General features: G+C 37.7%; 1 pseudogene; it reads left to right on the top strand.

The window, feature by feature from the left end:
• The first annotated feature begins 18,678 nt into the window (after window positions 1–18,678).
• On the top strand, window positions 18,679–19,515 carry LOC147512117 (large ribosomal subunit protein uL18z pseudogene; annotated as a pseudogene).
• Window positions 19,516–27,131: the final 7,616 nt, after the last annotated feature.

Raw genomic sequence — 27,131 nt, 5'->3', positions numbered from 1 at the left:
CCAGGAGGAGAGGAGAGACATCAGGAAATTCCAAGGTAGACTTCATGAGTTCATCTAAGGTAATCGGTGGGTGTTTTCCAGCAACATTTCACAAGTGTTGCAACTAATTGGTATCGATCTCACCTTGCTGTAACTACCGGATTCTTCAAAAGAGGATGAGTGAATTTGGTTATCAGACAACAAAGGAAAATTTTTAGTTGCATCAGCGCATGAGGATATCAGAAGAAAAGCGCCTAAGCATAAGGGCTGCCAATTCATCTGGAGCTCGAAAATTTTACCCAAGACATAGGGCATAGCATGGAAATTACTTCGGGGGGATTCGAGAACAGATGGTAGGTTGAAAAAAAGGAAGACACAGCTGGCCTCTCGATGTTGTGTGTGTATGAAGGAAGAAGAGAGTCTCGATCATATCCTCTATCACTGTGAGTTGGCTAAGAGAGTCTGGAACCATGTTAGACATATTTTCAGCTTCCAATCAAATATCAATTCCTTCAATGATATAATGCAACAGGGGAAGCACCACAGCTCTTTGATTTTAGACATATGGAAAGCCTGCTCAATGACAAGTCTGGTAAGCTTATGGAAGGACAGGAATAAGGTTCTCTATGATTAGAAGACATCCAGTTTCTCTCATATATGTTTCCTGACTAGAAGAGACATCATCAGAGCGTACCATAAATCATCAGGTACCATGAACAACTGGATGACAGATGTGAAAACACTTCACATATTTAATCTCCAGCACAAACTTAGAAGTGCCCCCAAAATTTTGGAATGCTACAGGCTTCTCCCACCTCCGAGTATTATAAAAATAAATGTTGATGGAAGTTCCAGGGGAAACCCAGGCATGGCAGGTTGGGGAGTGATTTTTCGGGATCATATGGCAGAAATCTTGGGATAACAACAAACTATATGGCAGAAATCTTTGCTATTATAGAAGGGATTCAGAGAGCACTGGATCGAGACTGGAGATATATATGGGTGGAATTAGATTCATCCTCAGTGGTTCAAGCATTCCAGATGGATAATGTGCATTGGAAAGTAAGATCAAAATGGAAGCAACTAAGAGAGAAAGCAGCATGGATCAATATATCAGTTGCATGGAGAGAAACAAATTTAGGAGCAGACAGTTACGCGAGACATGGTGCTGCTTTACAAAATGGAGAAAGTAAATGGTGGGACAATAAGCCTCCATTTGTGAGGAACTTGGAAAACCATTTTATAACTTAGTTTCGATTCATAAGCTAAATTTTGGATGTAATAGGTGGGTTCACATATGATGAAACCCATACTAAACAGATCTTACACTTTATATTCTTTTTTCTTATAACCTTTAAAAAAAAAAAAATTGAATCAGTTACCTTTTAGCGAAAAAAAATGTGGCTTTCAACGTGCTTTCTATCTTTCCATAAAATACTTCTTTAATCTCCAATGATATCTTCTATCTAACCAAATTGTGCTTTAAGTGGCATTCAATATACAACTCTAGGTACCATGGAAAATCCACATGTGGTATTAACCATACAACTAATTGAGGTGCCATAAAGAATCCAATAATCACACTATAACACTAAAAACTAGAAGAAAAGAATCTAGGGTTTGTGGTATTTGGCTCTACACAATTATGAATTACTCTAAGACCTCCTAACCTCCATAGGAGCATTAGATCAATGGATGAATAAGAATCTAGGGTTTGTGGTATTTGGCTCTACACAATTATGAATTACTCTAAGACCTCCTAACCTCCACAGGAGCATTAGATCAATGAATGAATTAGAAGAAACTCAATGAGGGATTTAAACTAAAATATGATAGAAGAAGAACTAAACTAAAACATAAGAAAAAGGCTTCATCTCCCCTCCCAAGAGACGGGAGATTAGCTCCTCATACTATGCTATGAACACAATATGAAAAGGAATAATCTTTATAGATATTAAAGGTGAAAAGGTATGAATTTTCTTCTCTCTTAATTCTAGATCTAAGATGCAAACACTAAATTTCCTAGATGATATAAACTGAGGTTTTTGTGCCTTATATATTGGCTTACATGCTCGTATGGATAAAGATCCGAATCCTATGTTTATTTGGTGTCAAACTCTCTGTAATCTTTATAGAAGCAATCCTAGAAAAGCTAGATTTGTTTGCACAAAAGTAAGACATGGCCCACTTGACCCTGCAGACTCTTTTGCAAGCTGCAGCTTCTGACAGCTTTCAGTTTCCTAATTCTTGTGAAACTCTGGCTTCTTTTCCATGTTGATCTTCTCTTCCTATGAAGTTGAAATTAAGGCTTTGAGATCAGATTTAAGAGTCTTCTAACTCAATTATTATCCTCTTTTAGAGTCCCATTAGGCTTGGCACTTATAGAGACAAATATGACGTTTTTGCCCTAGGCCTTTAGCTGTAATTCCCAGTGACTCTTTTTTGACTTGTTTGACTTCTTTTCCCTCCATATTTCACATTTAGGTTCTTTGACCTACAAAAACTCAAATTGTATTATATTAGAATATTTAAATATAAAATGGAGACTAACATACACATAATTGGGGTTATAAATCATTACTTTTGAGCACTTATCACCCATAGCCGTAGGAAAAGCACATCTTTTGCCACGGTTTACTAACTTTACCCATGGTACGGTCAAGCAAAAACAAACCAAAAACCAAAACTCACGACACAAACAACAGATCCCACGACCTAAGGCTATAGGAAAAACAATCTTATCCCACGGCTTAGGACCGTCAGAAAAATTAATCATATCCCACAAATAAAGACCGTAGGAAAAACTAATCTTTTCCGACGGTTATCAGTCGTGGCCATACCGACGACAATGACTGACACAAAGACATAGCTATTGGTTGGCTTTACCGACGGTCATGACTGTGGGTAGATTATTATCGACGCACAAAAAGCCCACGGTCGTGCGATGGACATAATTAGTTAGATTTTGTGCGTAACACAAGAGAAGGGATAAGGAAACTAAAGGGGTGATATTCTGGTCCAAGGACTAAGTAGTACATAGTAGATGATGTTCAACATTTCGTTTCGGACATGGCATAACAAAAGCTAGTCAGGTATTTCATTTCACGGGTATGTTTGGCCAAATAGTCCCTTTCAAACTACACATCAGTTACCCCAACACCTATGCTTATCATACTTTGGTCCATGGCTAGGATAATATGACCTTTTGAAAAATCTACCATATATGACCCCACTTAATTAAAATTCCTTTATTAGCCACCACTATCATATCTAAACTCCAAAAAAAAAATGAAAATACACCCGACCCACGCCAATGTATATGAGTACGTATATCACCTTGAGCTAGAACGACGACACTCACTCTGTGTCACTCCACTTCCAAATTACACCTCTTTCCAACACTTTTATTCATTATATTTATTTTCTATAAAACTTATCATCAAAACACTAATTAAATCAAACAAATAAAATAATATGACTAAATAATCTAATTCTAATTAACTTTAGCAACTATAGCAACATGTCCATCTAATAGCAACCGTGGGACATCACTTTTAAAGTGATTTAATATTTCTACTTTTCATCACCTATAAAGTGATCCAACAAGCGATGTAATCCACATCACAAAATTTACATCACTTCCAAAAGTGATGATGTAGAAATTTTCTAAATCACTTTAGAGAAAAGTGACATCAAAACATGATTACCACAAACTACTAACATCACTTAAAGAAAAAGCGACGTCAAATTTTACATACATCATCATATTTGTAGAAGTGATGTTAAAAAAATATTGTCATATCCTAAAATTATTGTAGTGAAAATATGGTCATCTAAAATATTGACTTCATCATGAGCACCTTCTTCAGTCTTGTCATCTCCAGAAATCTCCAAGACCATTAATTGGCTTTCCATTAGGTCCTAACATTGATTTAGTAATTAGTTTGCTAAGCCTTGTAGACTTTCTTACAGGTGCCATTATATTGGTTGAAATTTTTTTTTTTTGACTATCAAGTGGTTTAGTTATGTGAATGGGAGTTGATTTAGGGTTTTGAGAGGGAACTGAAGTAGTGGGAATTGATTTAGGGTTTATGGATTCTTTTTTGGTTATTGGAGGTTGAGACACATATAAATGGTATTTCATGTCTTCCTCAAGTTGAAGCTCATCCCATACATGCATCAGATGTGTATCATGCATTATCCTACACATAAACCCATCAATTATACAATCAATCTGGTATATAATAACTCCTTCACCAACCAATTCTTCCATATCCTTCTGTAAATATACAAAACAAAACTCATCCCCATCCATTTTGATTTCCACTTTCTCACCACCATTGTAATCACTACCCCTAATTTCACTAGGTTTGAGTTTTCCCCAACCACCATCATAATGAATAACAAATTCTTTCAAACCTAACAACAATTTAGAATCACCTATAGTTCACTGTAAAACAAATATATATACACATACAATCACATTCAAGTATACAAATAGAACCCCCAAATTCCAAATGCTGGTAATTATCAAATAGGTTATAGTCATACATTTTAATGTAAATTTAGTTTTTAGTACAATTTTATGACGTATGCAACAAGGGTGCAACAACATGCATATATGCAACAAACAAAGGAAGTTGTGGAAGCATTGATTAACAAACAAAGGTGTTAATGTGTTTTACTTTATACATGTGTTGGAGTTTAAGTGAATGAAATGAAATCTAACATACGTGATTCAAATAAAAACGCAATTTTTCATCTTAAATTATGCAATTTAAGATAAAAATATGATTTTTATTACCAAAACAACTAAAAAGCTAAGCATTAGAGCTAACCTAATTAACCTTTAACAACGGCAAATAACTGATATCTAACAATCAAGACCCATGATCAGTTCAAATATCACCACGATCAGTTTTGTTCAACGATTCATGAAGCCCACAATAACCATCCTCAAAATTGACGACGAAATTTGAAGATAATGATGGGAGACTGAGTGTTAGAGAGTGAGTGAATGAGAAGTAACGATTAATCAATGTAAATATTTTAATGGAAGATAGAATGAGTGTTAGGGTTTGAGTGAGAGAGAGACGAAGAAGATGGTTACGGATAGAGTGAGAGAATTTTATGTGCAAGTGTGGAAGTTTCCCTCCTTAATTCATCGGGATCAACGAAAAAACAAATTAACGGCCAAGATTACAATACTTTGCGCAACCACTAAGATTGTAATACGTGGTGTTTGGGACAACTTAAAAAGTGGTACCAAAACCTAATTATCTAAAACACGTGAGAGGCACGGTAGGGGTAATGTCGCCATATTAAAAATACTGCCAGATTGACCGTGGTCAACTCGGTCAAGAAAAAAAGTGGTACTATTTCCTAATTTTTTTGAAATTTGGTACTATTTCCTAATATCGGTCTACAAAGTGGTACCAAAGTCTAAACTCTAAAGTACTATTTTGTAATAGCATCTCTAGTTGGTAGTACCACCTCCCAAATTCTTCAAATTTGCTTCCAAAACTCGGAATTTTGCAGAAATCCAACTCTAGGTGGAAGCAAATTCGGTCGCATCACCTGTCCAGTCGCATTTTTGTTCGCAAATTTGGGATTTCGAATGCGGATGTGAAGCGACAGTGGTAATATCTCGCACCATTGCAAATGTTGTAGCCCAAATTTTTTTTTTTTGACTTTGACCAGCACACCACGCTAGTGGTACTGTCACACATCACTCTTAATGTGGCGCGCCATTGCCAATGTCGCGTGCTCCAATGGGAAAAAAACGGGCAAAAAATGGCCGAAATTCTACATCCATATATCTACACTCATCTCCTTCTTCATTTTACATACACTCAACTCAAACATTCTTATCAAATAACTCAACCATTTCACACACAACACTCTCAATGTCACAACCAAAACAAGACAGTGGTCCAAGTTGGACAAATGAAGAAAATATTGCTCTTACTAGAGCGTGGATTGAGATTGGAGAAGATCCTATAGTAGAGAATGATTAATCAGGACAAGTTTATTGGGAACGAATTATGGCTAGGATGAATGAAATTCAAGGTTTTACCCTCAACCGTAAGTGGAAGGAGCCTCACAACGTTGGGCGATTCTTTTACCATTCTTAAACAAATATCATGCTATACTAAGATAGCTTAAAGAACAACCTCCAAGCGGGTGGGGACATGAAGACATTGTAAGGTTCGTTTATACTTTATTTATATACTACTTGATATTGATATTGATTTTGTTGTTTTTTTTTAATAAACGTAGCTTACAGACGCGGCAGTAACTTATGTGGCTACTACTGGGAAACTATGGATATGGTAAGATTGTTATAATCTAGTCAAACATACACCAAAGTGGCAAAGAACTCAGTTATGCAACGAAACACTTGCTCCAAGACCAAAGAAGAAAGCAAGATCCAGAGATCTTGAAGGCTTCGATTCTTCACCCTCAACCTTTTCAACGCCTCACTCTAACCCTTCACCTTCACTGTACTAAGAACATGATCCTCGCAATACCGAAGGTTTTTTTGGAGAGGTCAATTGGTAGGAAGCAGAGCAAAGAAATTGAGAAGAACAAGAAAATTGCTTCTACTGTTGAGGGTAATGTTGCATCCACTACTAAAAATATGGATGAATTTCTTCAAACTTTTAAAGAAAGCCGAAGACATAAAGAAGAGATTCTAAATGGGCAATTTCAAACTATGGTGAAATTGAAGCAAGAGAAGACACAAAAAAAGTTCTTTTTGAAGCAAGAAAAACTCCATGTTAGAGAGGCGGAAAATGAGACTAGGTTGTTGGCAATGTCACTCGACAAAGTCAATTCTCATTTGCGAAGGGTTTTAGAGAAAAAACAAGAAGCAATTGTAGGTAAATATGAAAAAAAAAATACTGGATCAAGTAGTACAAATGAAGCTTTCGACGACGAAAGAGCCAATGATGAAGAAAATGATGACTGGCTTGATAACTAGAGTAACTCTAGTAGTATGTAATAAGGGTGATATGTAATAGTTGTCTTTTATTTATTTATTTTTATTTTATGTTTTTACAATCATGTATTAGTTGTCGTTCTACTAATAAAAATTGTAATTCATTTGCTAAATCAAATTGATCAAAAGAAGTAAATTAGAACTTATCAAAATGATCAAATGAACAATTATGAATAACACAATATAATAGTAATTGTCATACAACAAACTTAATATTATAAATCATCAAGTCCTCACTTCCTACATATGCCTCCTCTGCCATGAACTCCTCCTCGACTGTCCTTGTGTTGAACTCTCCGTCTGTCCATGTAATGAACTCACCCTTGTGCGATCAATCTGAGCATGCAACTCATCAACTTGGCATTGCAAATCGTCATAATCAACATGAGCCTGGGAAAGAAGTCCCTCTCTCAACACTATAGGCGAATACCGAGGAGCACATTCCATCATTTACACAAATGCTTGTCTCATATCTCATGCTTAGCTCATCCTGAAATAATTATTCATTAATAATTTATGACATTTTCATAATAAACAAAAATAATAAACCAAAACCAATAAAAATAATTACCAGAGGTAGATGTCCAAGGTCAGGCTCTAACTGTATGACGAGAATGTCATCAATAGAAGAAATGGGATGGTAAATCGTCTGGCCACTCGGATCACTCAAACTGAAAACCTAAGGCCACTCTGATTGAGGGGGATCTAACGCTGGAACAAATGTGTGTACAGGTCCATGCTGAAACATCGACTATGACGGCTGGCCAATATGAAATTCACGTCTGACACCTATTATGTTAATCGTATGAATGTTGCCTATACGACTCATAGCTAGGACCAAATACAATAGATACCTTAAACCAATAACGGTAATACTGCTCATAAGTTTGCAATGTAACTAGGTCAGAAGCTACTAACCAACTCCAATCCACGTTTCTTTCGATGACTTGCTATAAGGTAATGTCCTTAGCCTCTGATACATGGGTAGGCAGATCAGGGGGGATACCAAAGCATGGTGTGAGCTGTCTGTAACATCTATCCCCTAAATACCATCCTCCTATGAGAAATGAACAATGCGTATCTACAGTCATTCGCGTCGATGTGCACAGATGTCCGCCAAGGCCTCCAAATAATAGAAGTCTGTGTGCTAAGCTCGATCTGGATTCGGACAGAAGTTATGTTCTGACTAATCTCACTGGTCAGATGAGCTCGACGAGGTCTATGCCAAGCCCTGAGCCTAAGCTAGGCCTCTCATCGGTGTACTTTGTGAGAATAGGATTTGCAGTACAAAAATACTCATAAAACCATGCCTCTAAGAGAATGACAACCCCTCCCATCTGGGGACTACTGACAACACCAGTCTGTCAAGAAACCCTATCTAAACAACGCAGCAAATTACAGTATATGGCTCCACCAAATTCAGTACTGCCCAACTCATGTAAGTGCTCAAAGTTGGCTAGATACCCCAAGTTAATTGTAGAATGGCCAGAAGGAAGAAACAAGACCCCCATCAAATACATACAGAAAGCTCTTACATACTCATCAACATGTGCTTGGCCATCATCAGAATCAAGTGACAAATAATTTATTAAAAACTGCAACCCATCATCATTAGTCAATGGTGTAATGTATGCAATCTTGGTACCATAAATCCTAACACCAGCACTGTCATATGACTCCTCGGTCAGATAAGGGAAGAAAGTTATCATTTGGGCACAACTCTGGAATTCAGTGCTATATCTCAACGGCTGACCTAATTCTATAGTCAAACTAGATATCATAAAAAAATCTAGTGGAGTGAAGCCCAACTCTCCCTGAGGAAAGTGAAAAGTATGTGTACTATCCCACCATCTCTCAACTAAAGTATTGATAATTCCCTGAATGTCAGTCTTATTGTAAGGTATGTCAACTAGATGACCGAAGGGAGTCGCTAGAATTGCATCTCTAACATGGTTAAGTGCATTGAATTTTTTAATATCATCCCACCACGTCTTAAGCGCACGTGGAGTGCACCGAACCCGATACATAACATATCTCTGATGTACGCAAAATGAAACTAAAATTAAAAAAATAAAAAATAAAAAAGTACGTATTTAACTACTACTACTGCTAATATTTGAAATTAAAATACATACTTGTTGTTCAAGAACAACTCTTGAGACATACTTATCATGAAACCTCCTAGACACTGATCTAAGATGGCTGAAATCCATAGCCTCAGCAGGAAATTCAAAATCAACTTGGTGATACTGAAGCAGCAACGGATCGTCCGGCTCAGCTCCCTGATTTCCAGCTACATAAGTGCTTGGTTCATCATCTAGCACACTACCAAAAAAGTGACTTTTAGCCTCGGACATATTGCCGCGGCTAGGGGTTTGGTTGCTATATCTTACTTGTTGCCACGACAAACTAAATATGTGGCAAGAAGTACCTTTTTGCCTCGTGATTATCCTTTTGTTGCAAAAGGTGCATTTTTTGCAACCGTTTCAATGTGGTCGTGGCTTTAAGTCGGACCTTAAAGTAGCGAACAAATTTTTTGCGCGTGGCTTTTAATTAAGTGTTTGGCGCCGATGGCTGCAAAAGGCTATTTAAAACATTAAATAATTATTTTCAAAAAAAAAAAAAAAATCAGAAAATAGAAAATAGATGTTAAGCGTTCAGCGGTTCTTTTCCTTTCGTTTATTTTGGTGAAAGTTGAATCTCAAATAACAAAAGAAAAAGAAGAAACCGAAAACCCAAATACTTTTCACCCATTTGCCGCACAGGTGCCTTCTTCTTCTTCCGCCAGATTCTTTGCCTTCTTCTTCACCGGTTGCCTTCTTCTTCTTCTTCACTGCTTCTGCCTCCTTCTCCATTGCTTACTTTACCTTCAGGTAATCCATCATCTTCTCCCCTACGTTTTATTTTAGAGATTTGTTTAAGAAATGGTATATTTTTTTGTGATTTGAAGCACTCTTAGTCACATAAACCGTGTAGATGGTATGGAGCTCTTGCACTCAAACCGCGGTTTGGCGGATTTAGATCAAAAGCTATTCAAAACCGTGCTTTGGATTTAAGGAACTGCTCTTTGCACTAAAGAATCAGTTAATTCATTTCTAATCATCCATTTAGATGAGTTTTCTGCTAGAGTAAAACACAAATCTAATTATCTATACAAACCATTCACTAATTTGAAGAACTTTAATAGATTCTCAACTTTAAATCAAAATATTGAAGATGAATTAATCAAAATCCAAACAAAAAAAAAAAAAATTGGAAGAGATGAGAATATGACGATTTTATCGAACTAGCGAGTTTTGTTTCTCATAATTGATGAAATGGGTTTTTGTCGAGATGTTGTCGTTCATGAAATTTTTGGGTCTCTGAAGTGTGAAGAAGGTTTAAGGAAGAAAACCTGTACCACTATACTATACTCCCCATCTCATAGTAGCACTAGTGTAGTATAACTTATTTTTCTCAGTTTTTGACCAACTCAATAGCTAATTATGTTTTGTCCTTTCTCCTAATTCTACTTCTTTTTCAATCCTTAAGTAATTTTTTTTTTTTTTGGTTAGAATCATTTGTAACTTTGTTATCAAACATTTGATTTATTAATCCTTTATTAATTACTTTGAGAACACACAAGAAAAAAAAATCAAGTATGATAACTAGCATTTGTTACTCAGTACTTCATTAATTAGTAAAATTACTAGTATATATAAGCGCTCTGTGGGCGCTCTCAAAGTGGGAGCTTCTCAAGTTAGGCGCTCTCGCGACCGCTCTTGATCTCGCTCCCGCTCAACGATCTGGTGACTAAGTCAAGCACTTCATTATTTTATTTAAATCTAAATATCGTAAGAATATTTGATCAATTGATTCGACTTTTCTATTGTTAGAATATTGTATATATATATGAGGTTTTAATCCAATTTATGTTATTTTTGGATAAAAAGTTTGACTTTTCAAATTTAAAGCTTTAGCTTTCCTCGTATTGAGTTCTAGTTATGTTTTCATGGCTATTGCTTTCTTCAATTATGTGAGACCAATATTTGGTGGTAAATCCCACATTTGGACAGTTAATATGGCCTTGTCACAGTCTTTTTTTTATTGGTTCTCCTATGTTATGTTAGGATATGTTAGTGAATATATTAATTTTTGAACTTGATGTAGGATATGATATTCTTGCTGAACAAGATTGTCTTATTTTTTTTTATGTAGTTGTAGTTCAGTTTTTAAATGGATAAAAGTTGGATGGATCCGACTCTAGGAAGATGCAGTCGTAAGTATATACTTGGTTGTGAGAAATTTATCGAGTTTGCTTGGAATAATCGAATTAAGGAACTTGGTGGTGAGATTTACTGCCCATGTGTAGGATGCCTTAATCTAATGTTATTGCCTAAACATATAGTGGAACATCATATAAAGAATCGTGGTATACTACGGAGTTATGTCCGTTGGACAAAGCATGGGGAGAGTGTGGAGGTAAATACCGAGTCTAATCAAGGTGATGATATGCATACAATGTTGCAAGATGCATTAGGATTTCAAAGCATGGTTGGTATAGACAATGACATACCACCTAGTTCGAATACAAATGAGTCTAGTTCCAATGACACTCGAACGGATGAGCCAAATGAAGAAGCACATAAGTTTTACAAGTTGTTGAAGGAAGCAGACACACCCTTGTACTCTGGCTGTACTAAGAGTTCAAAATTGTCTTTTCTAGTACGATTGCTTCATGTAAAGTGTCTTAATTTTGGAGTAATCATTCGTTTGACATGTTGCTTGAGGTATTAAATGATTCACTTCCAAATGACATCAATATGCCCAAGAATCATTATGAATAAAAAAAACAACTTCGGGATCTTGGGATGGAGTGCTTTAAGATAGACGTATGTCCTAATGATTGTATGTTGTATTGGAAGGATAATAAACCAGTCATGGACAAGGATAACTGTGATGTATGTGGTGAGTCAAGATGGATCACGACTTCGGAGTGTACAGAAAATAGAGTTAGTTCATCTGCAAAACCTAAGAAAAAGGCTGCTAAGGTTTTGCGATACTTTCCTATAAAGCCAAGACTCCAAAGATTATTTATGTGCTCAAAAACTTCTAAAGATATGAGATGGCATGCTGATGATCGTACGAAAGATGGTGCTTTGAGGCATCCAGCTGACTCAAGGAATGGAAAAGCTTAGACCAAAGATATCCTTCATTTGGTTTAGAATCTCGCAATGTCAGACTCGGAATGGCTAGTGATGGCTTCAATCCTTTTGGTAGTCTTAGTTCTATTCATAGCACTTGGCCCGTTATTCTAGTTCCGTATAATCTGCCGCCTTGGATGTGTATGAAACAACCTTTTCTCATCATGTCATTGCTAATTCCTGGCCCTAGCAGTCCTGGAAATAACATTGACGTGTACTTGCAACCATTGATTGATGAGTTAAAGGAGTTGTGGGAGAAGGGAGTTGAGGCGTATGATGCCTCTTCAAAACAGAATTTTAAAATGCATGCAGCTGTTTTGTGGACTATTAATGACTTCCGGCATTTGCTAATTTTGTCGGATGGAGCACTAAAGGACAACTTGCCTGTCCCTCTTGCCATGAGAAGACTTGCTCAAAATGGTTGCAAAATGGGAAAAAGTTACGTTATATGGGAAGTAAGTAAATTCACGCCACTTGATCATAAATATCGAAAGAATAAGAGTTCTTTTGATAACAAGACAGAAATGGGAGTTGCCCCAAGCCCCTTTTTGGAAGTGATGTACTTGCTCAATTAGATGGATTGACCAAATCACATTTGGTAAGGTGAATAGTGATAAGGTTATTGGACAAAAGAGAAGTCGAGAGGATAATTCTTTGCCACACAATTGGAAGAAGATTAGTGTATTTTTGAGCTCCCATATTGGAAATACATTTGTTTACTCCATAATCTAGATGTCATGCACATTGAAAAGAACAACGGTGAAAGTTGCCTTGGGACCTTTGCTGAATTTAGAGAAGAAATCAAAGGATAACTTGAAGTCAAGACAAGATTTGGTGTTAATGGGTATCGCGAAAGTCACTTCATCCGATAGCTAAAAGGGTAACAAATACTATATCCCCCGCTCCCTTTACCTTGTCCTTGACCGAGAAGAGGAAGCTTTGTCAATTCTTGAAAGGTATTAAAGTTCGAATAATTTTTCATCAAATATATCGCGTCATGTTGGTGAAAGAATGCAAAATACGGCCTAAAAAGCCATGATTGGCATGTTCTAGTCAGCAAGCGCTTCCGGTTGCAATATCGTGGAATCTTACCTAAGGAAGTTACATTAGTTCTTGTTGAACTCTCTAATTTCTACAAGCGGTTGTGTTCAAAAGTATTATGGGTTGCAGAGTTGGAACGCGTCTTGAGTACCCGATTCTTTGTCACACTATGCAAAATGGAAATGATATTTCCTCCATCATTTTTGATGTTATGGTGCACTTGCCTATTCATTTAGCTGGTCAAGCTAAGCTCGTTGGACAGTGTACTATCGATGGATGTACCCAATCGAAAGGTCGATGAAAGTAAAGATAATAGTAATGGTTACTTTTGTTTGTATTTTGTTAAAATTTGAACTTAAATTTTGTCATCTTTTATATTTATTCAGGTACTTGTACACTTTGAAGAAGTATGTTAAGTAATAAGAGTAGACGGAGGGATCCATGCGAAGGGTATCTTGTCGATGAATGCTTGACTTTTGCTCAAGATACTTAGATGATGGGATGGAGACTAAGTTCAACCGGATAGGGAGGAATGAAGAGTTCCGAGTTGTTGGATTGGATGGACGGTTTTCTATTTTTAAGGATCTGATCGTGCTTTAGGAAAGGAGCGTTTAGGACTTTAAGAGGCGATGAGTGGGAACAAGCTTCGTTTGTATGTGCTAATCAATTGTGAGGAAGTGGTACCATTTATTGAGTAAGTCCACTTTATTGAAATTGTGCCTTAGTTAAAAGAAATATTATTTATAAACCTATGTCGTAAATGCAATAATGTTTTGTACAGGAAACACAAACAAGTGATTAGGGATGAGCTCAGGCGGCGGGGAAGTGCTAGGAATGTAGACCATATTCATAATGAACGGTTTGGTAAATGGTTTGAAAACCAAGTAAGTGTTAATTGTATGTAGTTAGATTATGTATATCAGTTTATGTACTCTATTTACTTTTTTCCAAAGTAGTTTTGTAGATAGCAATATGATTTCACTGTTTAGTAACATGCCTCAAGAAGGATTCTACTTGTTTTATTTATATTTATGTTTAGCTGATTTAGGGATATTTAGAGGATGTTTAGTACAGTTTAGATTTAGTTTCTTATTTAGGGATGTTTGTTCTACTTGGAATTTAGCTGCAGGTTCCTAGAGCATTGGTAATTAGTGCATCCAACACAAAGAACAAGGAAAAAATAGGAAGATGTTAGTAAATCTCTCCCCCCCTCCCTCTGCATTAGTTGTTTCCTTTTCTTTTGGGTCCGGAGAGTGGAAGACAGAGAAGAATGTCTCTGCATTACCGAAAGTAATTAGTTGTAATAGCTTTTTCTTTGTTTTGAGTATATCTTGATCTAATGTCGATCTACTATAATGACTTTACTTGATCTAGTTGTGTTATCAATAGTGGTAAAGTTATTAGGGCTATTCAAAATTTCAAACCTTATAATAATTACTCATGTACAACAATTTATATTCGCGCTTGGATAGAGTGTTCTAAGGTCCGAGCCTCAAACCTTGTAATAAAAGTCCAATATTCGCCATGTTGTTTGTTGCAAAAGAAGCCATTTTTTTGTCTTCTTTCTTTTTGATTGGAGCTACTTGCTACTTGATTGCTTATGTTCTTGAAGTTCAACATTATTTTTTTTTCTCCTTATCTGAATAGGTCCAAAGAAATGAAAAAGGATGGGGAGTTGGTCATTGAAAGCAACTTCGAGTTTAGCATATGGTCCTAGTCGATTTGCTTTATTTCAAGGGCTGTATTGCAAATGGATACAGATTTCACACAACTCGTGAGTCACGAAGGAAAACTCAGAATAGTGGGTTTTTGTATCGGCAGAAACGTCAAGCTTTGCGAGCGCGAAAGACATGAACCCAGTGACCGGTAGTGTGGGTTATTATGGTGTGTTGAATGACATAGTTGAGTTGCGTTATTGTAAGGAGAATAGAGTGTTTCTGTTCAAGTGTGATTGGTGGGATGTTCTGACTCGCGCAGGAATGAAAATAGATGAATATGGGTTCACTACTGTGAACTTTACACGAACCTTAGCTACGAGTGAACCGTTTATTTTAGCATCTCAAAAGCTGAATAAGTTTTTATCTCCAAGATAATTTGGATGATAATTGGCGAGAGTTGTGTTAAAGACGCTTCCAAAGGGACTTGTATGATATGGGTTCATGGTTGAGTCGACTGAAGATAACACGTCTTGCATGCAGCAAGATGTGGATAACATAGTTGACAGCACACACGACATTAACGGTTGGACTAGGAGTGAGATTGATGGAGTAGAAGTTGTTGCGGATACTATTTATGAAGATATCATTGACGGTGTCGAATGTGATGAAGACTTCATCAATGATAGTGATGATGATGAAGACATTGATAATGATTGTGATGAAGACAATGACAGTGACGATGATTATATGTAGTTTTTTGTGCTATTTTTTTTTGTGGGAACAAACTCATTTTTTGTGCTTTTTTTTTTTGTGGGAACAAACTCGTTTTTTTGTTTTTTTTTTTTTTTTTTTTTTTTATTATTAGTGTCTTCCTTGATGGATTTACTTGATGAATTGCTTTATGTGACGATTTAGACAGTGCAATGGTCAAACGATTTCGAGAGGATCCTAATGGTGACGAGAGAGCGGTAAGTTTAACTAAACATTCTAGTTCATTATTGTCTTATGTTTAATTAATGAAGCTTTGGGCTTGTGTACAGCTGGAAAGTGGGTAAGGGGCACTTCTACCCTTCCTAAGGTATTTGACCAACCAAATGGCTCAAAGTTGGAATTGGTATGGAAAGGCGAGACAACCGGTGGGACCTCGGAAACATCAAGCTTGTTCTCTGAATCTCTTGGAGTATTAATGGCAACGCGTCGCGTCGATTTGATTGGACAAAAAATTGGGAGCTCCAAGATGTAGGCGACAAAGAGTGGTTATGGGATAACATTAAGGTATGGACATTTGGATGCACACACTTGCACTAATTTAAAAAACTGTCTATTTCATTTCTTAGTAGATCTTTTTGTCTCTCGTTTTAGGATAAATGGGAACTTGATGAGACGGAAGGAGCCCACTTTGGCTCTGATTTCCGGGGACGAATTCAGAAACAAAAAGAGTAAATGGAAAAGGAACTTTTATACCCGCTATGCCACATATGAAGAAGCATTATAAGCCATAGGCCAAAGCAACTATCGCAAGAGGAGTGGGTTCAACTTATGGAGTTTTGGGATACTCCGGAGCATCAAGTAAGAAAAAGTGTAATGTTTAGCTTAAGTATTTTTATAGGGTACAATACTAACTAGGAGATCTTTTTGTATAGGCAATTTCTAAACGTAATAGGGCTAACCGTGCTAAGCAAATAGCGAAGCATCTTCTTTGGAAGAATAAGTTTTCCCAGTTTGAAGAGATAATGGTACATATGCTTATTATTTTTATTTTCCCTCTCGTGGCATTGAATTTGACTAGTGATTAACAATTAATAAATTTCTTTATATTTGGTTAGAGTCGGGGATTTTGGAGCACCCCTTCCCTAGGAGATCTTTTTGTGAGGACTCACACAAGTTCTAAACGCATGACGCTCTTGATGATCAATCAAGAGAATACATTGTATGTAACAATTTCATCTTAGTAATAGCTTCAGTTTAAATATCATACTCGGCTGTATTTAATATCCTGTGTGTAATTTTTTTTTGGAATATGAAGCACAAAATGAAAGACCTAGCAGGTATAGATGAACATGGGACACAACTACCTCTCTCAGATGAGATCTATAGGGAAGTGATGCCTCCAGAGCGGCATGGACATGTGAGGTTAAAGGGACGAGGTGTAACCCCAACCAGCTACTTTGGCTCCCGACTATCTTCAGACAATCGTGTGAATGACCTGGAAAGCCAGTTGGCTGAAATGCAAAGAGTAGCACAAGAGAAGGAGGAGGAAAGACAACTTGAGATTGAAGAGATTAAGAGGCAAGCACAAGAGAAAGATGAGCAAAGGCGACATGAAATAGATGAGATGAAGAGGCAGTTGGATGCACGGGATGCGGACATGGAAACACGACTTATGCAAAAGGTGGCTAATTTTGCCCAAATGGTATCACGTAGGTACGTAAACATGCTTAGTTTCTTGTCTATGAATGTTCTTTTTCTTTATAATCTGAGCTGGTCTCTTAGAGTCTGTAGTTATCTTCACCCTGTTAAAAAACCTTCATGGATGCATATTGTTAAGCCATTGAGTTCAAATATTTGTTTAAGTAGTTAGCTTAGATTTCATGGCAACTTGGTTAGTTCTGGAAGTGGTTTTGAGCTTAATATCAAGTACTTGCAACTTTGAGTCCAAATAGTATTTAAGTAGTTGCTTAGAGTTCAAGTCAGGAACCCGATATACACTGGTGTCCAAGTCTAGAGCAAGCTAGAGTTCCTATTTGATCGTTACAAGGGTTGGTTATATTAGTGCTACTACTTAACAACTGTTGTAAAAATTTCTATTGAATCTAACAGTTTCTTGTAGGAAACAAACCTATTATTGTTGGCTGTTGTTGTTTGTTTTTTCTTTCTACATACATTGTGGTTATTATGTTATAATAGTGTAACTACTTAAACATTCTATAATAGCTTGAGCTCAGGTTCTTACCATCCCACCAGAGTGCTGCACAAACTTGAACTATCGGAGTTGTTGAATATATATTAGGATTAAAAGAAAAGATACCCAAATCATTTTAAATGCCGATTGACCTTTTTTCTGTTCATTTTGATAGATTATTATGAGACAAGAAGGGAACTATGGAAGTGTTGTTCTGAATAATAGACCTTTAATTTCCTAAGCTTGATTGTATTCAACCTGTGCTTCTTGTTTTGACTCTTGGTGCCTTTTGAGTCTTTATCTATGTTTTGACTTTTGAGATATTGTCTACTCGGTGTCTTTGAAATGTGAAAACGAGGTTGTCGCGTTTTAGTAGTAGGATGATCGATCCCCGCATTGCGTTAGATTCTAACCATGATCCATGTAAGAAACCATTTCGTAGGATATTTCACTTCGAAACTTGAGTTTAATCTTGGATGGCTAGTGAGATGTTTGTTGAGCCTCAATAAACCCATTTTTTCTGGATTGAAGTTTCAATTACTCCTACTCAATTGGGAAGAGGTGCTAGAGCAGGGGTTGTGCTTGAAATCGCTATCGCAGAGTCTCGTTTAAGCTACTTGTTGGCTTTCTTCATGAAGAAAATGATGACCCAATTTCAATAACATCGGGAAATGCCAGGATACTTAACTAGGCATATCGAGAACAAAACTGGTCTTGTAAAACTCTCGTCGTAGAGTCTTTGACTTCTAGATATTCTGTGCCACACATATCGATCTGTTGCCATGGTTCGTTTATTCTAATCAGCTATAAGAAATGGGGAATTTTGGGTGTTCCTACACTCAACTTGTATTGGTTTTTCTCACTCTCATTCTCTTCTAGCAGCGGCGGAAGAAAGAGCATATCGAAAACCCAACCATGGTGTTCATCAAACCCACAAAGTAGAGGGCTTACTTTAAGCGTTATCAAGTCAAGTTCAGGAGAAGGAGAGCTGGAAAGACGGATTACAGGGCTCGTATCCGTCTTATCAACCAGGACAAGAACAAGTACGGGACACCCAAATATCATTTTGTTGTGCGGTTTACCAACAAAGATATAATTACTCAGATTGTATCTACTAGTATTGCTGGTGATATGATACTTACATCAGCTTATGCCCATGAATTGCCCCGATATGGGCTTGATGTTGGTCTCACCAATTACTCTGCAGCTTACTGCACTGGCCTTCTCTTGGCTCGTCGTGTCCTGAAAACACTCGAGATGGATGAGGAGTAGGAGGGAAATGTTGAGGCAACTGGGGAAGATTTTTCTATTGAGCTCACTGATTCCAGGAGGCCTTTCCGTGCATTGCTTGATGTAGGCCTTATTAGAACAACAACTGGTGCACTTAAGGGTGCATTGGATGGTGGGCTTGACATTCCTCACAGTGACAAGAGATTTGCTGGATTTAAGAAAGAGAATAAGCAGTTGGATGCAGGGGTTCACCGAAAGTATGTCTATGGTGGCCATGTTGCTGCTTATATGATGACGCTAATAGAGGATGAGCTAGAGAAGTACCAGACCCATTTCTCTGAGTACATCAAGAAAGGCATTGAAGCTGATGGGATAGAAGAACTGTACAGAAAGGTACATGCTGGTATTCGTGCTGATCCAACAACATAGAAATCGGAGAAAGAGGCTCCGAAGGCACACAAGAGGTTCAACTTGAAGAAGCTGACATATGATGAGAGGAGACCTTCGGATCGAAGCCGTTGACTAATTGTCAAGCCCGCTCTTCTTCACAGGAGGGAAGTAAGCGAATACGGGCTGCTGCATTGCCTTCTTGTGAGATCGTAGGATCGAAGAAGCAAGAAGTTTATTCAACCCGGGACATCTACTTTCTTTCTTTGAATGGACCTTTGTTTGAAAGCACCTATGTTTATCAAACCCCCCGTCTTTTTGTGGGTAGAAAGCGATTTGACTTATTAGCGCGGTGGCATGAAACAAATCTCGGTGATCTGATGTCTCAATGCCCAATTCGCCCATTACATACAAAGCATCGATTTGTCAAAACATATCTTAGAGAAAAAGCAGTTAACGGGATCCATACTTGAAGTGGAATCAAGATAGAGCTGTCCAGCAAAAAGGGATTGAATGCGCTGAACTCTGTTGTAGGAGCAGATGATGATTAGAGATAGTTCACCTGATCCATTATGCATTTTTGTCGTTTTTGTTTCTTGTCAAGAGTTTCCGTGGGACTTCATCCATCTTGTCGTTTCTTCACTCTTGTTTCGATCAACCCCATCAGACTTATATCATACTTGCGTATCAAATCCCTTACCTCAATGTGTTTGAAGGGTTGGTTAAACCCTCTCATGTTCCAACATGCTAAATTAATCATTAAGATAGTTGGGGTTGTATTCCTGACCCACTCTTGGTCCCTTTTTCTGCACCAGCTCTGTTGCTCTTACGCATGTGTTGTGTACTTGCAATGGCGTTAATACTCTCTCCTATTGCATTCTCTTCCTTTTCTTCATTATTATCTTTTCTGACTTTGGCTGCCCCTTTGGCCTTGTTTCTAGACTTCCTCTTGGCCTTATGCCATCCTGTCTGACTAGAGAGGCCAGTGGTTTCTATTAGCTGTTTAGTTTTGACACTAATACCATTTATTGGTGGAGATTCTAACATTCCAGCTACCTCTAAATCTTCTTCAGCATCAAGGTGGTCTGAAAAATATTCTTTCTCGAATTCCTCTTCACTTACCGAGTAGCTATCCTCCTGCCGAATTTCTCCTCTCTTGATTGAGTAAACTTTCTTTTCTTTAGAATCTTCAGAATTTCCTTCTTCTTCTACGTATTAGAGAACCCACCGATGGCTCAAATTCAGTTCGACCTCCTCAAATTTGTCCTCCAGAATAGTTCTTGTTCATTTTATGGAAATGGCCGCCACATATGGAACTATTTCCATGTTATTTTACTTTTCAATCTCGGTTTAGATTCCTGCACACCTTCATCCTCTGCTGGCATGAGTACTGCAAATCTGTTTGAAGCTTGTACCTCAGAATGAACTACGACTTGTGAACCTCTAACTGTAGGTTCAAGGGCTTCAGTCACTTCTCTGTAAGTTCTCTCTTGTGTTTGGCCAACTTCTTCTGTTATAATAAGCTGGAGTATCCTCGGTCGACCATCATTAGTGACAGTTGTTCCATTTTTATCCCTTAAGCAGCTTGTCTGGCCTGTGAGAGTATTCTTTTTTGGCGTCCATCTCATATGTTGTTTCCTTGGTTTGTTTTGAACATGTGTCCTAGCCATCTGTGGTTGTATGACTGGATTCTGTGCACTCACTTCTTTGTTTTTTATGCATTTTGAATCAGAATGACCAAAAATCTTGCAACTAGTGCATAAGTCAGGAACCCATTCATAATCTAGCTCAATGTCTACTATATCCCCCTCACCAATCTTGACAGGAATAAAGGATGGAAACTTAAACTCTATGTCGACAACTACGCAGATTCTTGCATATGATATTCGGGTTCTTCTTGCTGTAGCATCATCCATGCAGATGGGCTCTCCAATGATGCTAGATATGAAATTTATACCATTTTTAGTCCTCAGATGTTTTGGGAGATCCACTCGAATCCAAATGGGAAGAGCTTTGATCCCATTTCTGTATTTGTCAATTGATGGAGTCCATGGTCTCACAACAAATATTCTACCCGCAAGGAACAGGGGTTCATGGTCTATAACACGCTGTTTATCCTCATCATTGACAAATTTAAAGTAGAAAAGATTTTTATCTGCCATCATAGTAAAATCGCCTGTTAACTTCCATTGTTTATGGACATCATCCTTAACAAAAGGTAATGATGACCTCTTTTCCACAAAGAAGCCTACTACTATTATTAATTCCATAGATCTATTCCTTGGTTATGATTTCTTTTGGAACCTCGGCAATTCCATCTGAAAGCGAAGGATACACCTTAGTAAGGTTAGGTGAAGTTTAGAATTCTTACTCTTAGTAAAAAGTGAGCTCCATGTTTGCATTCCGGTGGAGCTAAGGTTCTGGATTTGAGCCTCATCCCGATTTGTCATCCCCTCATCAGCTGGGGATGGGGGTAATAGATTTGGAGTTCCACTGGCTCCAAAGATGTTTCCATCCTCGATCGGCGGCGATCTTAGCCGGGGAAGCATCAGTCAAAGTTTGCCAAAAGTGGCAGCTTTCCCTCCAAGCTGTACTTTCGAACCATAAGTAGTTAAAAGATTGGAAAAGACCACACTACCCTTTCGCTCTCTCAAGTCTAGGTATTCCTTTGAGCTATTGAACTTTGAGGGATTTACTTTGAAGTGCGGTTATTGTTTTGTTCATCAATTGACCTATCTTATTGAAAAAACTTTTGGTAATTTGAGAAGTTATTGGGTAGACTGATTAATAAGTAGGCATTGTTTGCAATGTCTGGTTGATCTTGGTTTTAAGAAAGGGGGGATGGAGCAATACTTTTATTATAGTTTACAATAATACAAAGAAGCAAAGTAATATATATTCTTTTTCTTGAAATGATCACCTTTATAACTGATGCACAGAGACTGATAATGAGATTGGGTAGCCTCCTAAGTTTTGTTTCGATTTGAAAGTGTTTTGGCTAAAGAAGAAGTTTGATCTTTTTTTGTATAAATTACCTTTTTGTTTTTCATTTACGGAAGTCGCATGCAAAAAGAGTATCTTGTTTCATTTGCGGTGATTATTTGTGTAGTATCTTGTTTTCAACTACTTAAAGTAGAATAACTGATGGGGTTTAAGGCCGATTATTGGGTATTGTCAACTACGTCATAATCCATGTGTTTGCTACATTATAATATTATCTATCTGTATTATTCAGTTTCTAATAATGGAATTGCATCTACATCTACTCTGTTTTGTCTAGAATCTAGAATTCTAGATGTGTTACAAGTAGTGATCGGTCTTGACTTGTTCCTTTTCTTTTTGGGGTGTGAGAAAAAGGGGGGGGAGTGGCTATCATCCTTGGTCTTTCGGGTCTTAGGTATGAAATAGCTACAAAACTTATAGTGAACATTTTGGTTTTATAGAGTCGACACTAATGAAGCATATGCTAAGCTTGGTAGATGACTAAGCCTTTGTTGGAGTGATAAACCTTTAATTATTGTCTTCGGTTTATGTCTTTCTTGTTATTTCTAAACTTTTCTTGTTGTTTGTTTATTTGAGAAAATAAATGCACAACGATGGCTTATTGTACATGCATGATTGATTCCGAAACTTCATAGTTTTTGCGATTTTGGCACTAATAGGCGGAATATGATACTATTGCGTATGTGTACTGTTGGATTTTGGACTTTCATCACAAGAATTTTTTGTGTAGATAGTTTGATACTTTTGTTTGTGTGATACTGAAATACTCGAAAGATGGATTGTTATTTCTCTTATTTTTGGTAGTGATTGGAATTGGTTTATGTAGCTTCCATGTGAAATGAAATTTCACTTTAGATTCTCATTCATAGTTCTATGTGGTTTTAGTACACAAATTATTATTATTATTATTATTATTATTATTATTATTATTATTATTATATATACAACACTTTTTGCCACGGCCATTTGCTATAAAAAAAAACCCAAAAGTAATGTTTTGCCGCGGCCATTTGCTGTAAAAAAAAACCAAAAATAATGTCTTGTTGCGGCCATTTGTTGCAAAAAAAAACCAAAAATAATGTCTTGCCGCGGCCATTTGTTGCAAAAAAAAAAAACCAAAAGAATGTCTTGCCACGGCCATTTGCTGCAAAAAAGAACAAAAAATAATGGCGGGAGAAACATTTATTGCCACGACTTGTGGCAATAAATACTTTTTGCAGCGGTCGTGCCTGTGACAAAAAGAAATTAATTTATTTTGACAACTAAATTAATTCAAATAAAAAACAATGTTTTGCCACGACATGGTCGCGGCTAAATGTTCACTCTCTTGTAGCGGTGGCAAAAGTCGTGGCAACAAACTTCTTTCCACACCCTTTTTTGCCTCGAGCGAGGCTAAAAGTTTTTCCGTGGCAAAACACATGTTGCCACGAATTTTGGGCTTTTTGCCACCACAACTGACCGTGGCAAAAAACCATATTTTTAGTAGCGATCACCCATGGGATTGCTCCAAACCAGTGCACTATTACCACTGTTTTGATCTTCCTCACCATCACCACTCCATCTTGTTTGGTTATTATAGACGTATTCGTCACCAGAATCCATTCTTTTGTTATAACTAGAGAAACTATGCTGAAAACAAATGTGTGAAATGACAAAAGTCCGACTGTCGCGCGACATTTAAACAGGCATAGCACGCGACATTGGTAATGTCACGCGACAATACTAATGGCGCCTGACAATAGTACTGGTGCGCAACAGTACTAATGGCACGCGTGGTAGGGTCTACAATCACATTTGCGGTCGATATTTGCGACCACTTAGAGTTGGTCAAAATTTGCATTCAGATTCTCCGAATTTCGTCTTCAAATTTGAAGAAAATACTACCACCACCTAGAGATGCTTTAATATCAGACATCAGCAACTTACTTTGTCTTGGGGAAATGGAGCTGCAGGGAATCTTCACACAAGAGACTGCCATTATTGGGAAGTGGAAGAATTTCGTTGACGATCGGGTACCATTTGACAATAAAAAGAGGGAATAGTGAATATGAAGGCAATGGAAGTGGAACACAAAGGGTTTCTCTTATGTGAAGTCTTTTTATCTGAGAATAGTGGAGGTAACCTAATAGTTAATGCTACACATATCACATTGCCATACAAGACTGTAGGGAAAGCCAATAAGGCTATATTTTTTTTACGTTCTTGGTGAGAATTGATATGTCGATAGCTTGCAGATTAGGGGATGGAGCACCCCGAACAGATGTGTGTTGTGTGGACAGGAGGAAGAAACAATCTACCTCTTTGCAAGATGTGCATTTGTCGAGCAGGTTCTTTGCCAGATGTGCGTTTGTTATGACAATCTACCTCAAGGCATGTCATAACTCATAACACTGTCAACTAGCTATGTGAAAATGGTTTGTGAACGTAATCCTTATGGTGTGTTGGATCAATTTGAAGTTGCATAATGAGGATATTAATAGAACTTGCCCATAACTTGGAGAAGATATTCATGGCGATTAAGGCTTGCGTATGGCATGGAATGTTCACTAGACAAAAGAGGACTCCACTTTCAGGGGTTGATTTTTTGGTCAAAATAGGTGGTCGATTTGTTTCACAGTGGTATAGTGACAATATAATATTGTGGGCTATATCTCCTGCAGTCCTGCACTTAATTGTTGATGTTAGAGTTGACCATCACATGAGGATAAGGAAGAGAAAGCAGTACTGTTTGTGTGAATAGGTCTAAGCGCGCGCGCTCAGACTAGCCTAGCCCCAGGCGCGCCCGCGCCCTTGTCGTGAAAAAGAAGATAGTATTTTTTCAGCCTCTCGCGAAACAAAGTTACTGGACTTTTGAGGGCGCACGTGCTCGAATTGGTCTTGCCGAAAGCGCGCCCGTGCCCATGCCTAAATTTGCAGACTTCTATTTCTACAGTAACCGCGAAATTATGGGTTACTATAAAAACCAGAAGTAAGGTGTTGGAAAACCTAAATCTTGAATAGAAACCCAATTTTGAGAGCAATCAAGATTGTGAGAAAACCCTTGCAAAGAAAAAAGCTTGTAAGGAGAGAAGATAGATCCAGTAAGGTGGGGAGACTTGAGAGGAGTGATTGTAATCTTCCTTTCCCACACTTATAAAAAGATTAGCTCTTGTGGAAGTAGACATCATTGGCCAAACCATGGTACATCTTTGTGTTGTGGTATGCTTTACTTTTCTTGCATTATTATTACTTATTTGTGGTAGTTGTTGATTGCTTGGAAGGTTGGGTTTGTTGTTGGCTGTAGTTAAAGTTTAGATTTTTTGTTTGGAGTAGAAGATTGTCCAAGTACAAGTTATCTTAGTGGGGATTGATTGGTATCGTTGTCCCCAACAAATGATATTAAGAGCCAAGTTAGATTAATCTAGGTTGTTATCCAAATTTTGCTCGGAAGGTGTTTAGCAAAATTCCTGAGAGAAGGTTTGAGTTGAAATAGCTTGTAGAGATGGACCATTCTATAAACACTTGCATGGCTAGCATGAATAGAGCTAACTACACTATTTGGAAGGCCAAGATGGAAAACTTGCTCTATTGCTAGGACTTGGCACAACCCATTGAGAATGGAGGAGTAAAACTAGAAGTGACTGCCATGGCTGAATGGACCAAGGTTGACAGAAAAGCAATTAGGTACATTTGACAGTGGATTAACGACAGTGTCTTGCACCATGTATCCTAAGAGACTAACGCTTTTGGCTTGTGGAAGAAACTCGAAGACCTCTATGAGAGGAAGTCGGCCGAAAACAAGGTACTGCTCATCAAGAAGTTTGCTAATACGAAGTACAAAGAAGGTTCTTCAATGTCTGAGCATCTTAATGAAGTACAGAATACCATCAATCAGTTGCACTTGATGAAGATTAATATGGGTGACGAAGTTGAGGCTTTGTTCCTATTAAACTCTTTACCCGACAATTGCGAGACATTAGCAGTTTCTCTTAATGGAGGCACTAAGGATGGAGTTATTTCCATGGAGATGGCTACTGGGGCATTGTTGAAAGAGGAGACAAGAAGGGGTTCACGAAGCAGCTCCTCTCACTCAAAGATCCTTATCACAGAGAAGCGGGGGAGAGGTAAGAGGAGAAAACCATCTCATTCTAGAGGTGATGACAGAAGCAAATCTAGGGGTGAAGCTAGAACTTCTAAGGTAGAGAGACAATGTTACTATTGTGCCACCAAGGGTCACTTCAGGTATGAGTGCAGAACACTGAAGAGGGATGAGAAGAATAACTGTGTACATGAAGACATGGTAAAGAGGAATTGAAACACAGGCCGAGATACTACCGCACTTGTAGATGATGATCTAGTGGGAATTGTGTTAGATTGTGGTGAGTGCTGTGTTAGTACCTTATGCCAGGATACAGAGAGGGTGATAGATACAGGAGCATCCTATCACGTCACACCACACAGGGGATTCTTCACTACCTACAACTGTGGTGAATTTGGTGAGGTAAAGATGGGTAACAGTGGCATCTCGAAGATTGTAGGCATTGGGGATGTTCATGTAGAAACCAATGTCGGCTATACCTTAACACTCAAGGATGTAAGACAAGTCCCTGACATTCGGCTAAGCCTAATTTCCGCTGGGAAGTTAGATGATGATGGCTTTCTAAACTCGTTTGGTAACGGAGTATAGAAACTAAGTAGAGGTTCCATTGTGGTAGCCAAAGGGAAGAAAACTTGCTCGCTTTACAAGACACATGCTAGTTTGTATAAAA

This window comes from Coptis chinensis, chromosome 3 (genome assembly GCF_015680905.1).
Source record: "Coptis chinensis isolate HL-2020 chromosome 3, ASM1568090v1, whole genome shotgun sequence".
NCBI lineage: Eukaryota > Viridiplantae > Streptophyta > Magnoliopsida > Ranunculales > Ranunculaceae > Coptis > Coptis chinensis.
Note: the sequence above shows the minus strand (reverse complement) of the source record. Positions and strands in the feature narration are given on the sequence as shown.